Raw genomic sequence first — 12,245 nt, 5'->3', positions numbered from 1 at the left:
GCCCAGGTAAGTACCAGGATGCCTAGGTAAGTACCAGGGTGCCCAGATAAGTACCAGTGTGCCCAGGTAAGTAACAGGGTGCCAAGGTAAGTACCAGAGTGTTTAGGTAAGTACCAGGATGCCCAGGTAAGTACACTTACCAGGGTGCCCAGTTAATACCAGGGTGCTTAGGTAAGTACCAGAGTGCCCAGATAAGTACCAGGGTGCCCAGGTAAGTATCAGGGTGGCCAAGTAAGTACCAGGGTGCCCAGGTAAGTACCAGGGTACTTAGGTAAGTACCAAGGTGCCCAGGTAAGTACCAGAGCGCTCAGGGAAGTACCCTCGTCCTTGACACACTTAACACTGACTGCGCTAGTACGTGATACTTCCCTACGCTAGTACTTGGCACTTCCCTGCACTGGTACGAGGTACTTCCTGCGCTGTTTCGTGGCACTTCCTTACGCTGGTACGTGGCACTTCCCTGTACTGGTACAAGGTACTTCCTGCGCTGGTACGTGGCACTGCAACTTACCAGCAGACACTGCCACCTTGCACATAGGAGTGCCACTCTCCTGGGCACTTCCCTCATGGGCACTGCCAGGGAAAGTGCCAGAGGGCAGTAGGATGAAGGTGGTAGCGCGCATGTGCGCAGGTGACCCTGTTCTATAAATCTGCTGCGCTACGGCAGTGCCAGCCAGTCTGCACCTAGCTCCCTGTGTCCTCCTAGGTGCTACCTGTATCTCTGTGTGCTCCTAGGCACTACGGCAGTGCCAGCCAGTCTGCACCTAGCTCCCTGTGTCCTCCTAGGTGCTACCTGTATCTCTGTGTGCTCCTAGGCACTACGGCAGTGCCAGCCAGTGCACCTAGCTTCCTGTGTGCTCCTAGGTGCTACCAGTATCTCTGTGTGCTCCTAGGCACTACGGCAGTGCCAGCCAGTCTGCACCTAGCTTCCTGTGTGCTCCTAGGTGCTACCTGAGTCTGTGTGTCCTCCTAGGTGCTCCCTGCGTCTGTGTGCTCCCAGGTGCGCCTGTGTGTTCCTAGGTGCTATATCTCTGTGTGCTTCTAGGTGTTGTGTATCTGTGTGCTCCTAGGTGCTGTGTATCTGTGTGCTCCTAGGTGCTGTGTGTGTTCCTAGGTGCTGTGCATCTGTGTGTTCTTAGGTGCTGTGTATCTGTGTGTTCCTAGGTGGTGTGTGTGTTCCTAGGTGCTGTGCATCTGTGTGTTCCTAGGTGCTGTGTATCTGTGTGTTTCTAGGTGCTATGTGTGTTCCTAGGTGCTGTGCATCTGTGTGTTCCTAGGTGCTGTGTATCTGTGTGTTCCTAGGTGCTGTGCATCTGTGTGTTCCTAGGGGCTGTGTATCTGTGTGTTCCTAGGTGCTGTGTGTGTTCCTAGGTGCTGTGCATCTGTGTGTTCGTAGGTGCTGTGTATCTGTGTGTTCCTAGGTGCTGTGTATCTGTGTGTTCCAGGTGCTGTGTGTGTTCCTAGGTGCTGTGCATCTGTGTGTTCCTAGGTGCAGTGTATCTGTGTGTTCCTAGGTACTGTGTGTGTTCCTAGGTGTTGTGTATCTGTGTGTTCCTAGGTGCTGTGTATCTGTGTGTTCCTAGGTACTGTGTGTGTTCCTAGGTGTTGTGTATCTGTGTGTTCCTAGGTGCTGCGCATCTGTGTGTTCCTAGATGCTGTGTATCTGTGTTCCTAGGTGCTGTGTATCTGTGTGTTCCTAGGTGCTGTGTATCTGTGTGTTCCTAGGTGCTGTGTATCTATGTTCCTAGGTGCTGTGTCTCTGTGTGCTCCTAGGTGTTGTATGAACGCCTGTATTCACCTAGGTGTTCCTAGGTGCCAATAAATGAAACAAAGTGCCTATTAGCAATTATTATTATTATTATTATTATTATTATTATTATTATTATTATTATTATTATTATTATTATTATTATTATTATTATTATGATCATCATTATTACAGAAATTACCTAAAATTTGTATTAAAATTTCAAGTGAAAGAAACAATAAGGAAAAATGAAATAAAATAAAAAATAACGAAAAAATCAGATGTGAACGAAAATAAAAGACAAAAATAACGAAAGTTGATAAATTATTTGAGAGTGAGCTAAAAATTGTGAGAAAATTACGAAACTTATCGTTCAAGGTGAGTTGTACATGATTTGTTGTGTGTATTGTATATGATTTGTTGAGTGTATTGTATATGATTTGTTGAGTGTATTGTATATGATTTGTTGAGTGTATTGTACATGATTTGTTGAGTGTATTGTATATGATTTGTTGAGTGTATTGTATATGATTTGTTGAGTGTATTGTATATGATTTGTTGAGTGTATTGTATATGATTTGTTGAGTGTATTGTATATGATTTGTTGAGTGTATTGTATATGATTTGTTGAGTGTATTGTATATGATTTGTTGAGTGTATTGTACATGATTTGTTGAGTGTATTGTATATGATTTGTTGAGTGTATTGCATATGATTTGTTTACCTGGAGTTTACCTGGAGAGAGTTCCGGGGGTCAACGCCCCCGCGGCCCGGTCTGAGACCAGGCCTCCTGGTGGATCACAGCCTGATCAACCAGGCTGTTGCTGCTGGCTGCACGCAAACCATCATACGAGCTACAGCCCGGCTGATCCGGAACTGACTTTAGGTGCTTGTCTAGTGCCAGCTTGAAGACTGCCAGGGGTCTGTTGGTAATCCCCCTTATGTGTGCTGGGAGGTAGTTGAACAGTCTCGGGCCCCTGACACTTATTCTATGGTCTCTTAACGTGCTAGTGACACCCCTGCTTTTCATTGGGGGGATGGTGCATCGTCTGCCAAGTCTTTTGCTTTCGTAATGAGTGATTTTCGTGTGCAAGTTCGGTACTAGTCCCTCTAGGATTTTCCAGGTGTATATAATCATGTATCTCTCCCTCCTGCGTTCCAGGGAATACAGGTTTAGGAACCTCAAGCGCTCCCAATAATTGAGGTGTTTTATCTCCGTTATGCGCGCCGTGAAAGTTCTCTGTACATTTTCTAGGTCGGCAATTTCACCTGCCTTGAAAGGTGCTGTTAGTGTGCAGCAATATTCCAGCCTAGATAGAACAAGTGACCTGAAGAGTGTCATCATGGGCTTGGCCTCCCTAGTTTTGAAGGTTCTCATTATCCATCCTGTCATTTTTCTAGCAGATGCGATTGATACAATGTTATGGTCCTTGAAGGTGAGATCCTCCGACATGATCACTCCCAGGTCTTTGACGTTGGTGTTTCGCTCTATTTTGTGGCCAGAATTTGTTTTGTACTCTGATGACGATTTAATTTCCTCATGTTTACCATATCTGAGTAACTGAAATTTCTCATCGTTGAACTTCATATTGTTTTCTGCAGCCCACTGAAAGATTTGGTTGATGTCTGCCTGGAGCTTTGCAGTGTCTGCAATGGAAGACACTGTCATGCAGATTCGGGTGTCATCTGCAAAGGAAGACACGGTGCTGTGGCTGACATCCTTGTCTATGTCGGATATAAGGATGAGGAACAAGATGGGAGCGAGTACTGTGCCTTGTGGAACAGAGCTTTTCACCGTAGCTGCCTCGGACTTTACTCTGTTGACGACTACTCTCTGTGTTCTGTTAGTGAGGAAATTATAGATCCATCGACCGACTTTTCCTGTTATTCCTTTAGCACGCATTTTGTGCGCTATTACGCCATGGTCACACTTGTCGAAGGCTTTTGCAAAGTCTGTATATATTACATCTGCATTCTTTTTGTCTTCTAGTGCATTTAGGACCTTGTCGTAGTGGTCCAATAGTTGAGACAGACAGGAGCGACCTGTTCTAAACCCATGTTGCCCTGGGTTGTGTAACTGATGGGTTTCTAGATGCGTGGTGATCTTGCTTCTTAGGACCCTTTCAAAGATTTTTATGATATGGGATGTTAGTGCTATTGGTCTGTAGTTCTTTGCTGTTGCTTTACTGCCCCCTTTGTGGAGTGGGGCTATGTCTGTTGTTTTTAGTAACTGTGGGACGACCCCCGTGTCCATGCTCCCTCTCCATAGGATGGAAAAGGCTCGTGATAGGGGCTTCTTGCAGTTCTTGATGAACACAGAGTTCCATGAGTCTGGCCCTGGGGCAGAGTGCATGGGCATGTCATTTATCGCCTGTTCGAAGTCATTTGGCGTCAGGATAACATCGGATAGGCTTGTGTTAATCAAATTTTGTGGCTCTCTCATAAAAAATTCATTTTGATCTTCGACTCTCAGTCTGGTTAGCGGCTTGCTAAAAACTGAGTCATATTGGGACTTGAGTAGCTCACTCATTTCCTTGCTGTCATCTGTGTAGGACCCATCTTGTTTAAGTAGGGGCCCAATACTGGACGTTGTTCTCGATTTTGATTTGGCATAGGAGAAGAAATACTTTGGGTTTCTTTCGATTTCATTTATGGCTTTTAGTTCTTCCCGCGATTCCTGACTCCTAAAGGATTCTTTTAGCTTAAGTTCGATGCTTGCTATTTCTCTGACCAGTGTCTCCCTGCGCATTTCAGATATATTGACCTCTTTTAGCCGCTCTGTTATTCTTTTCCGTCGCCTGTAAAGGGAGCGCCTGTCTCTTTCTATTTTACATCTACTCCTCCTTTTTCTTAGAGGAATAAGCCTTGTGCATACATCGAGTGCCACCGAGTTAATCTGTTCTAGGCATAAGTTTGGGTCTGTGTTGCTTAGTATATCTTCCCAGCTTATATCGGTTAGGACTTGGTTTACTTGGTCCCACTTTATGTTTTTGTTATTGAAGTTGAATTTGGTGAATGCTCCCTCGTGACTAGTCTCATTTTGTCGGTCTGGGGCTCCACGCATACATGTCTGAACCTCAATTATGTTGTGATCTGAGTATATTGTTTTTGATATGGTGACATTTCTTATCAGATCATCATTGTTAGTGAATATGAGGTCTAGTGTATTCTCCAGTCTAGTAGGCTCTATTATTTGCTGGTTTAAATTGAATTTTGTGCAGAGATTTAAAAGCTCGTGTGAGTGTGAGTTTTCATCAGAGCTGCCTCCTGGTGTTATTTCTGCAACAATATTATTTGCTATATTCCTCCATTTTAGGTGCCTTAAGTTGAAATCCCCCAGGAGCAAGATGTTGGGTGCAGGAGCTGGAAGATTTTCCAGACAGTGGTCAATTTTTAACAGCTGTTCCTGGAATTGCTGGGAAGTTGCATCCGGAGGCTTGTAGACTACCACAATGACTAGGTTTTGGTTCTCGACCTTTACTGCTAAAACTTCCACTACGTCATTTGAGGCATTAAGCAGTTCTGTGCAAACAAGTGACTCTGCAATGTACAGGCCAACCCCCCCCTTTTGCCTGTTCACTCTGTCACATCTGTATAGGTTGTAACCTGGGATCCATATTTCATTCTCCAAGTGATCCTTTATGTGGGTCTCAGTGAAAGCCGCGAACATTGCCTTTGCCTCTGCAAGCAGTGTATTGTATATGATTTGTTGAGTGTATTGTATATGATTTGTTGAGTGTATTGTATATGATTTGTTGAGTGTATTGTATATGATTTGTTGAGTGTATTGTATATGATTTGTTGAGTGTATTGTACATGATTTGTTGAGTGTATTATACTTGATTTGTTGAGTGTATTGTATATGATTTGTTCAGTGTATTGTACATGATTTGTTGAGTGTATTGTACATGATTTGTTGAGTGTATTATACTTGATTTGTTGAGTGTATTGTATATGATTTGTTGAGTGTATTGTACATGATTTGTTGAGTGTATTGTACATGATTTGTTGAGTGTATTATACTTGATTTGTTGAGTGTATTGTATATGATTTGTTTAGTGTATTGTATATGATTTGTTGAGTGTATTGTACATGATTTGTTGAGTGTATTTTACATGATTTGTTGAGTGTATTATACTTGATTTGTTGAGTGTATTGTATATGATTTGTTGAGAGTATTGTACATGATTTGTTGAGTGTATTGTAAATGATTTGTAGTGTGTATTATGCTTGATTTGTTGTGTGTATTGTACATGATTTGTTGAGAGTATTGTACATGATTTGTTGAGTGTATTATACTTGATTTGTTGAGTGTATTGTATATGATCTGTTGAGAGCATTGTACATGATTTGTTGAGTGTATTATACTTGATTTGTTGAATGTATTGTATATGATTTTTTGAGTGTATTGTATATGATTTGTTGAGAGTATTGTACATGATTTGTTAAGTGTATTATACTTGATTTGTTGAGTGTATTGTATATAATTTGTTGAGTGTATTGTATATGATTTGTTGAGTGTATTGTATATGATTTGTTGAGAGTATTGTACATGATTTGTTGAGTGTATTATACTTGATTTGTTGAGTGTATTGTATATGATTTGTTGAGTGTATTGTATATGATTTGTTGAGAGTATTGTACATGATTTGTTGAGTGTATTATACTTGATTTATTGAGTGTATTGTACATGATTTGTTGAGTGTATTGTACATGATTTGTTGAGTGTATTATACTTTATTTATTGAGTGTATTATACTTGATTTGTTGAGTGTATTATACTTGATTTGTTGAGTGTATTATACTTGATTTGTTGTGTATATTGTACGATTTGTTCAGTGTATTGTACATGATTTGTTGAGTGTATTATACTTGATTTGTTGAGTGTATTATACTTGATTTGTTGAGTGTATTATACTTGACTTGTTGTGTATACTGTACATGATTTGTTGAGTGAATTGTATATGATTTGTTGTGTATATTGTACATGATTTGTTGAATGTATTCCATATGATTTGTTGAGCGTATTTTACATGATTTGTTGAGTGTATTGTATATGATTTGTTGAGTGTATTGTACATGATTTGTTGAGTATATTGTATATGATTTGTTGAGTGTATTGTACATGATTTGTTGAGTGTATTGTATATGATTTGTTGAGTATATTGTACATGATTTGTTGAGTGTATTGTACATGATTTGTTGAGTGTATTATACTTGATTTGTTGTGTATATTGTATATGATTTGTTGAGCGTATTGTATATGATTTGTTGAGTGTATTGTATATGATTTGTTGAGTATATTGTATATGATTTGTTGAGTGTATTGTACATGATTTGTTGAGTGTATTGAGTGTATTGTACATGATTTGTTGAGTATATTGTACATGATTTGTTGAGTGTATTGCACATGATTTGTTGAGTGTATTATACTTGATTTGTTGAGTGTATTATACTTGATTTGTTGTGTATATTGTACATGATTTGTTGAGTGCATTGTACATGATTTGATGAGTATTATACTTGATTTGTTGAGTGTATTGTACATGATTTGTTGAGTGTATTGTACATGATTTGTTGAGTATATTGTACATGATTTGTTGAGTGTATTATACTTGATTTGTTGAGTGTATTGTATATGATTTGTTGAGTGTATTATACTTGATTTGTTGTGTATATTGTACATGATTTGTTGAGTGTATTGTACATGATTTGTTGAGTGTATTGTACATGATTTGTTGTGTATATTGTACATGATTTGTTGAGTGTATTGTACATGATTTGTTGTGTATATTGTACATGATTTGAGTGTATTGTACATGATTTGTTGTGTATATTGTACATGGTTTGTTGAGTGTATTGTACATGATTTGTTGAGTGTATTGTACATGATTTGTTGAGTGTATTGTACATGATTTGTTGAGAGTATTGTACATGATTTGTTGAGTGTGTTGTACATGATTTGTTGAGTGTATTGTACATGATTTGTTGAGTGTATTGTACATTATTTGTTGAGTGTATTGTACATGATTTGTTGAGTGTATTGTACATGATTTGTTGAGTGTATTGTACATTTGTTGTGTGTATTGTACATGATTTGTTGAGTGTACTGTACATGATTTGTTGAGTGTATTGTACATGATTTGTTGAGTGTGTTGTACATGATTTGTTGAGTGTATTGTACATGATTTGTTGTGTGTATTGTACATGATTTGTTGAGCGTATTGTATATGATTTGTTGAGTGTATTGTACATTTTTTGAGTGTATTGTACATGATTTGTTGAGTGTATTGTACATGATTTGTTGAGTGTATTGTACATTTGTTGTGTGTATTGTACATGATTTGTTGAGTGTACTGTACATGATTTATTGAGTGTATTGTACATGATTTGTTGAGTGTATTGTACATGATTTGTTGAGCGTATTGTACATGATTTGTTGTGTGTATTGTACATGATTTGTTGAGCGTATTGTATATGATTTGTTGAGTGTATTGTACATGATTTGTTGAGCGTATTGTATATGATTTGTTGAGTGTATTGTACATGATTTGTTGAGTGTATTGTACATGATTTGTTGAGTGTATTGTACATTTGTTGTGTGTATTGTACATGATTTGTTGAGTGTATTGTACATGATTTGTTGAGTGTATTGTACATGATTTGTTGAGTGTATTGTACATTTGTTGTGTGTATTGTACATGATTTGTTGAGTGTATTGTACATGATTTGTTGAGCGTATTGTACATGATTTGTTGAGTGTATTGTACACGATTTGTTGAGTGTATTGTACATGATTTGTTGAGTGTATTGTACATGATTTGTTGAGTGTATTGTACATGATTTGTTGAGTGTATTGTACATGATTTTTTGAGTGTATTGTACACGATTTTTTGAGTGTATTGTACATGATTTGTTGAGTGTATTGTACATGATTTGTTGAGTGTATTGTACATGATTTGTTGAGTGTATTGTACATGATTTGTTGAGTGTATTGTACATGATTTGTTGAGTGTATTGTACATGATTTGTTGAGTGTATTGTACACGATTTGTTGAGCGTATTGTACATGATTTGTTGAGTGTATTGTACATGATTTGTTGAGTGTATTGTACATGATTTGTTGAGTGTATTGTACATGATTTGTTGAGTGTATTGTACATGATTTGTTGAGTGTATTGTACATGATTTGTTGAGTGTATTGTACATTTGTTGTGTGTATTGTACATGATTTGTTGAGTGTATTGTACATGATTTGTTGAGCGTATTGTATATGATTTGTTGAGTGTATTGTACACGATTTGTTGAGTGTATTGTATATGATTTGTTGAGTGTATTGTACATGATTTGTTGAGTGTATTGTACATGATTTGTTGAGTGTATTGTACATGATTTGTTGAGTGTATTGTACATGATTTGTTGTGTATATTGTGTATTGTACATGTGTATATTGTACATGATTTGTTGAGTGTATTTGTTACCTGGAGGGTGTTTGTTAGGTGAATATGTTAGGTGAATGTTTTAGGTGAATATGTTAGGTGAATGTGTTAGGTGAATATGTTAGGTGAATGTGTTAGGTGAATATGTTAGGTGAGTGTGTTAGGTGAATATGTTAGGTGAATGTGTTAGGTGAATATGTTAGGTGAATGTGTTAGGTGAATATGTTAGGTGAATGTGTTAGGTGAATATGTTAGGTGAATGTGTTAGGTGAATATGTTAGGTGAATGTGTTAGGTGAATATGTTAGGTGAGTGTGTTAGGTGAATATGTTAGGTGAATGTGTTAGGTGAATATGTTATGTGAGTGTGTTAGGTGAATATGTTAGGTGAATGTGTTAGGTGAATATGTTAGGTGAATGTGTTAGGTGAATATGTTAGGTGAGTGTGTTAGGTGAATATGTTAGGTGAATGTGTTAGGTTAATATGTTATGTGAGTGTGTTAGGTGAATATGTTAGGTGAATGTGTTAGGTGAATATGTTAGGTGAGTGTGTTAGGTGAATGTTATGTGAATGTGTTAGGTGAATATGTTAGGTGAATGTGTTAGGTGAATATGTTAGGTGAGTGTGTTAGGTGAATGTTAGGTGAATGTGTTAGGTGAATATGTTAGGTGAATGTGTTAGGTGAATATGTTAGGTGAATGTGTTAGGTGAATATGTTAGGTGAATGTGTTAGGTGAATATGTTAGGTGAATGTGTTAGGTGAATATGTTAGGTGAATGTGTTAGGTGAATATGTTAGGTGAATGTGTTAGGTGAATATGTTAGGTGAATGTGTTAGGTGAATATGTTAGGTGAATGTGTTAGGTGAATATGTTAGGTGAATATGATAAGTAAATGTATTAAGTAAATATGTTCAGTGAATTAGTTGAGTTAGCAAGGTAATATTGCATACCTTGCACAACACACCAGAATTGTGCAAATCAATTATAACAATGAGTATTATTGCAGAGTGTTGCTGCTGTGTTGCACATTGCAATGTATGCTTTCTAAGGTCAGTTTGATGCCTAGCTGCTGTTACGTTCTCGAGGGAGGCCTTGTGAGGCCTATTGGAAATATTAATAATAATAATTATGATAATCAGGCTTCGTCATTGAGATTAGTATGAGATTACAATAGGCCTTGTTAGAGTTAGGCCTAGGGGAGTTATCACGTATTTGTACTCCTCTATATAGGGTTACAGGGGACGAGGCACAGCTCCTGGTTCCTCCTCTCTGGTGGTGTAGTAGATAGATTTTAACCCTCGTTAACTAATCAACCAGTTTTAATGATCCTGGTGTATTAGATAGACTTTAAACCCTATTAACCAACCAACCTGTCTTAATGACCCTGTTTAACGCCCATTAACCAACCAAACAACCACTATACCTCTAGTAGGAACCTGAATATGAACATAAAGAGGTGTGGGCGGCATCCTGGGGGCCTCAACAACCACAATAATGAATAATATCCTGTCCTAGTCACTCCAGAACCTTAGCAACACCATTGCAACACCTCATCCAAGTTAACATGACGTTAATTAACCCAATAACCAGTCATTAACCTGCAACACCATCCATTGCAATGGGAATAACGTGAAATTGCAAATCTGAGAGTGAAAGTTGCACGGGATTCGACAGGTTGATTTAGCAATTCCTGCTATTCTGTCTATTTCTGCTTGTCATCACTATTGATCCGAGGCTCTTATACAATTTTTTGTAGGTGTGTATGTGCATAATATACATATTTATGAGCCTGGTATGTGTGTATGATGTGAATTTCAAGCAGCAAAAATGTTTTGTGTTTTTTAAGAAAGTTACCCATTAATTGCGTTATTGTCCGTTTTCTTTAATTTGAAAATATACATACATGTCTAAACATACATGTATACATTCATGAATACATACATACATGTATACGGGGCCAGCAGGCCCCGTGGCCTGGTTTACCTGGAGTTTACCTGGAGAGAGTTCCGGGGGTCAACGCCCCCGAAGCCCGGTCTGTGACCAGGCCTCCTGGTGGATCAGAGCCTGATCAACCAGGCTGTTGCTGCTGGCTGCATGCAAACCAACGTACGAGCCACAGCCCGGCTGGTCAGGAACCGACTTTAGGTGCTTGTCCAGTGCCAGCTTGAAGACTGCCAGGGGTCTGTTTGTAATCCCCCTTATGTATGCTGGGAGGCAGTTGAACAGTCTCGGGCCCCTGACACTTATTGTATGGTCTCTTAACGTGCTAGTGACACCCCTGCTTTTCATTGGGGGGATGGTGCATCGTCTGCCAAGTCTTTTGCTTTCGTAGTGAGTGATTTTCGTGTGCAAGTTCGGTACTAGTCCCTCTAGGATTTTCCAGGTGTAGCTAATGATCTCGCTTCACACGGCGAGGGTCTGGGTTCGATCCCCAGCGAGGATAGAAACCGGTTGTCCATGTTCACCAAAATAGGTACCTGGGTGTTAGTGGACTGGTGTGGGTCACATCCTGGGTGTTAGTGGACTGGTGTGGGTCACATCCTGGGTGTTAGTGGACTGGTGTGGGTCACATCCTGGGTGTTAGTGGACTGGTGTGGGTCACATCCTGGGTGTTAGTGGACTGGTGTGGGTCACATCCTGGGTGTTAGTGGACTGGTGTTGGTCACATCCTGGGTGTTAGTGGACTGGTGTGGGTCACATCCTGGGTGTTAGTGGACTGGTGTGGGTCACATCCTGGGTGTTAGTGGACTGGTGTGGGTCACATCCTGGGTGTTAGTGGACTGATGTGGGTGGCATCCTGAGTGTTAGTGGACTGGTGTGGGTGGCATCCTGGGTGTTAGTGGACTGGTGTGGGTGGCATCCTGGGTGTTAGTGGACTGGTGTGGGTCACATCCTGGGTGTTAGTGGACTGATGTGGGTGGCATCCTGGGTGTTAGTGGACTGGTGTGGTTGGCATCCTGGGTGTTAGTGGACTGGTGTGTGTCACATCCTGGGTGTTAGTGGACTGGTGTGTGTCACATCCTGGGTGTTAGTGGACTGGTGTGTGTCACATCCTGGGT

The 12,245-nt window shown here is 39.6% G+C and overlaps 1 protein-coding gene across 3 annotated transcripts in view; it reads left to right on the top strand.

The window, feature by feature from the left end:
* The first annotated feature begins 699 nt into the window (after nucleotides 1–699).
* anchor (integral membrane protein GPR155 homolog anchor) overlaps nucleotides 700–12,245 on the top strand; it is a 98,125-nt gene continuing 86,579 nt past the window's right edge. For 2 of the 3 annotated variants that reach the window (XR_011394751.1, XM_053800278.2), the window contains exons 1-2: nucleotides 700–786; nucleotides 1,943–2,125. The gene's annotated coding sequence lies outside the window, so the exon portion shown is untranslated. Of the gene's footprint in view, nucleotides 1,001–1,942; nucleotides 2,126–12,245 lie in introns of all 3 variants that reach the window. The other variant, XM_053800279.2, reaches the window with a different exon arrangement.

Source organism: Cherax quadricarinatus, chromosome 97 (assembly GCF_038502225.1).
Source record: "Cherax quadricarinatus isolate ZL_2023a chromosome 97, ASM3850222v1, whole genome shotgun sequence".
In the NCBI taxonomy this organism is placed as follows: domain Eukaryota; kingdom Metazoa; phylum Arthropoda; class Malacostraca; order Decapoda; family Parastacidae; genus Cherax; species Cherax quadricarinatus.
The sequence above is the reverse complement of the archived record's forward strand: the minus strand, read 5'-3'. Positions and strand labels throughout refer to the sequence as shown.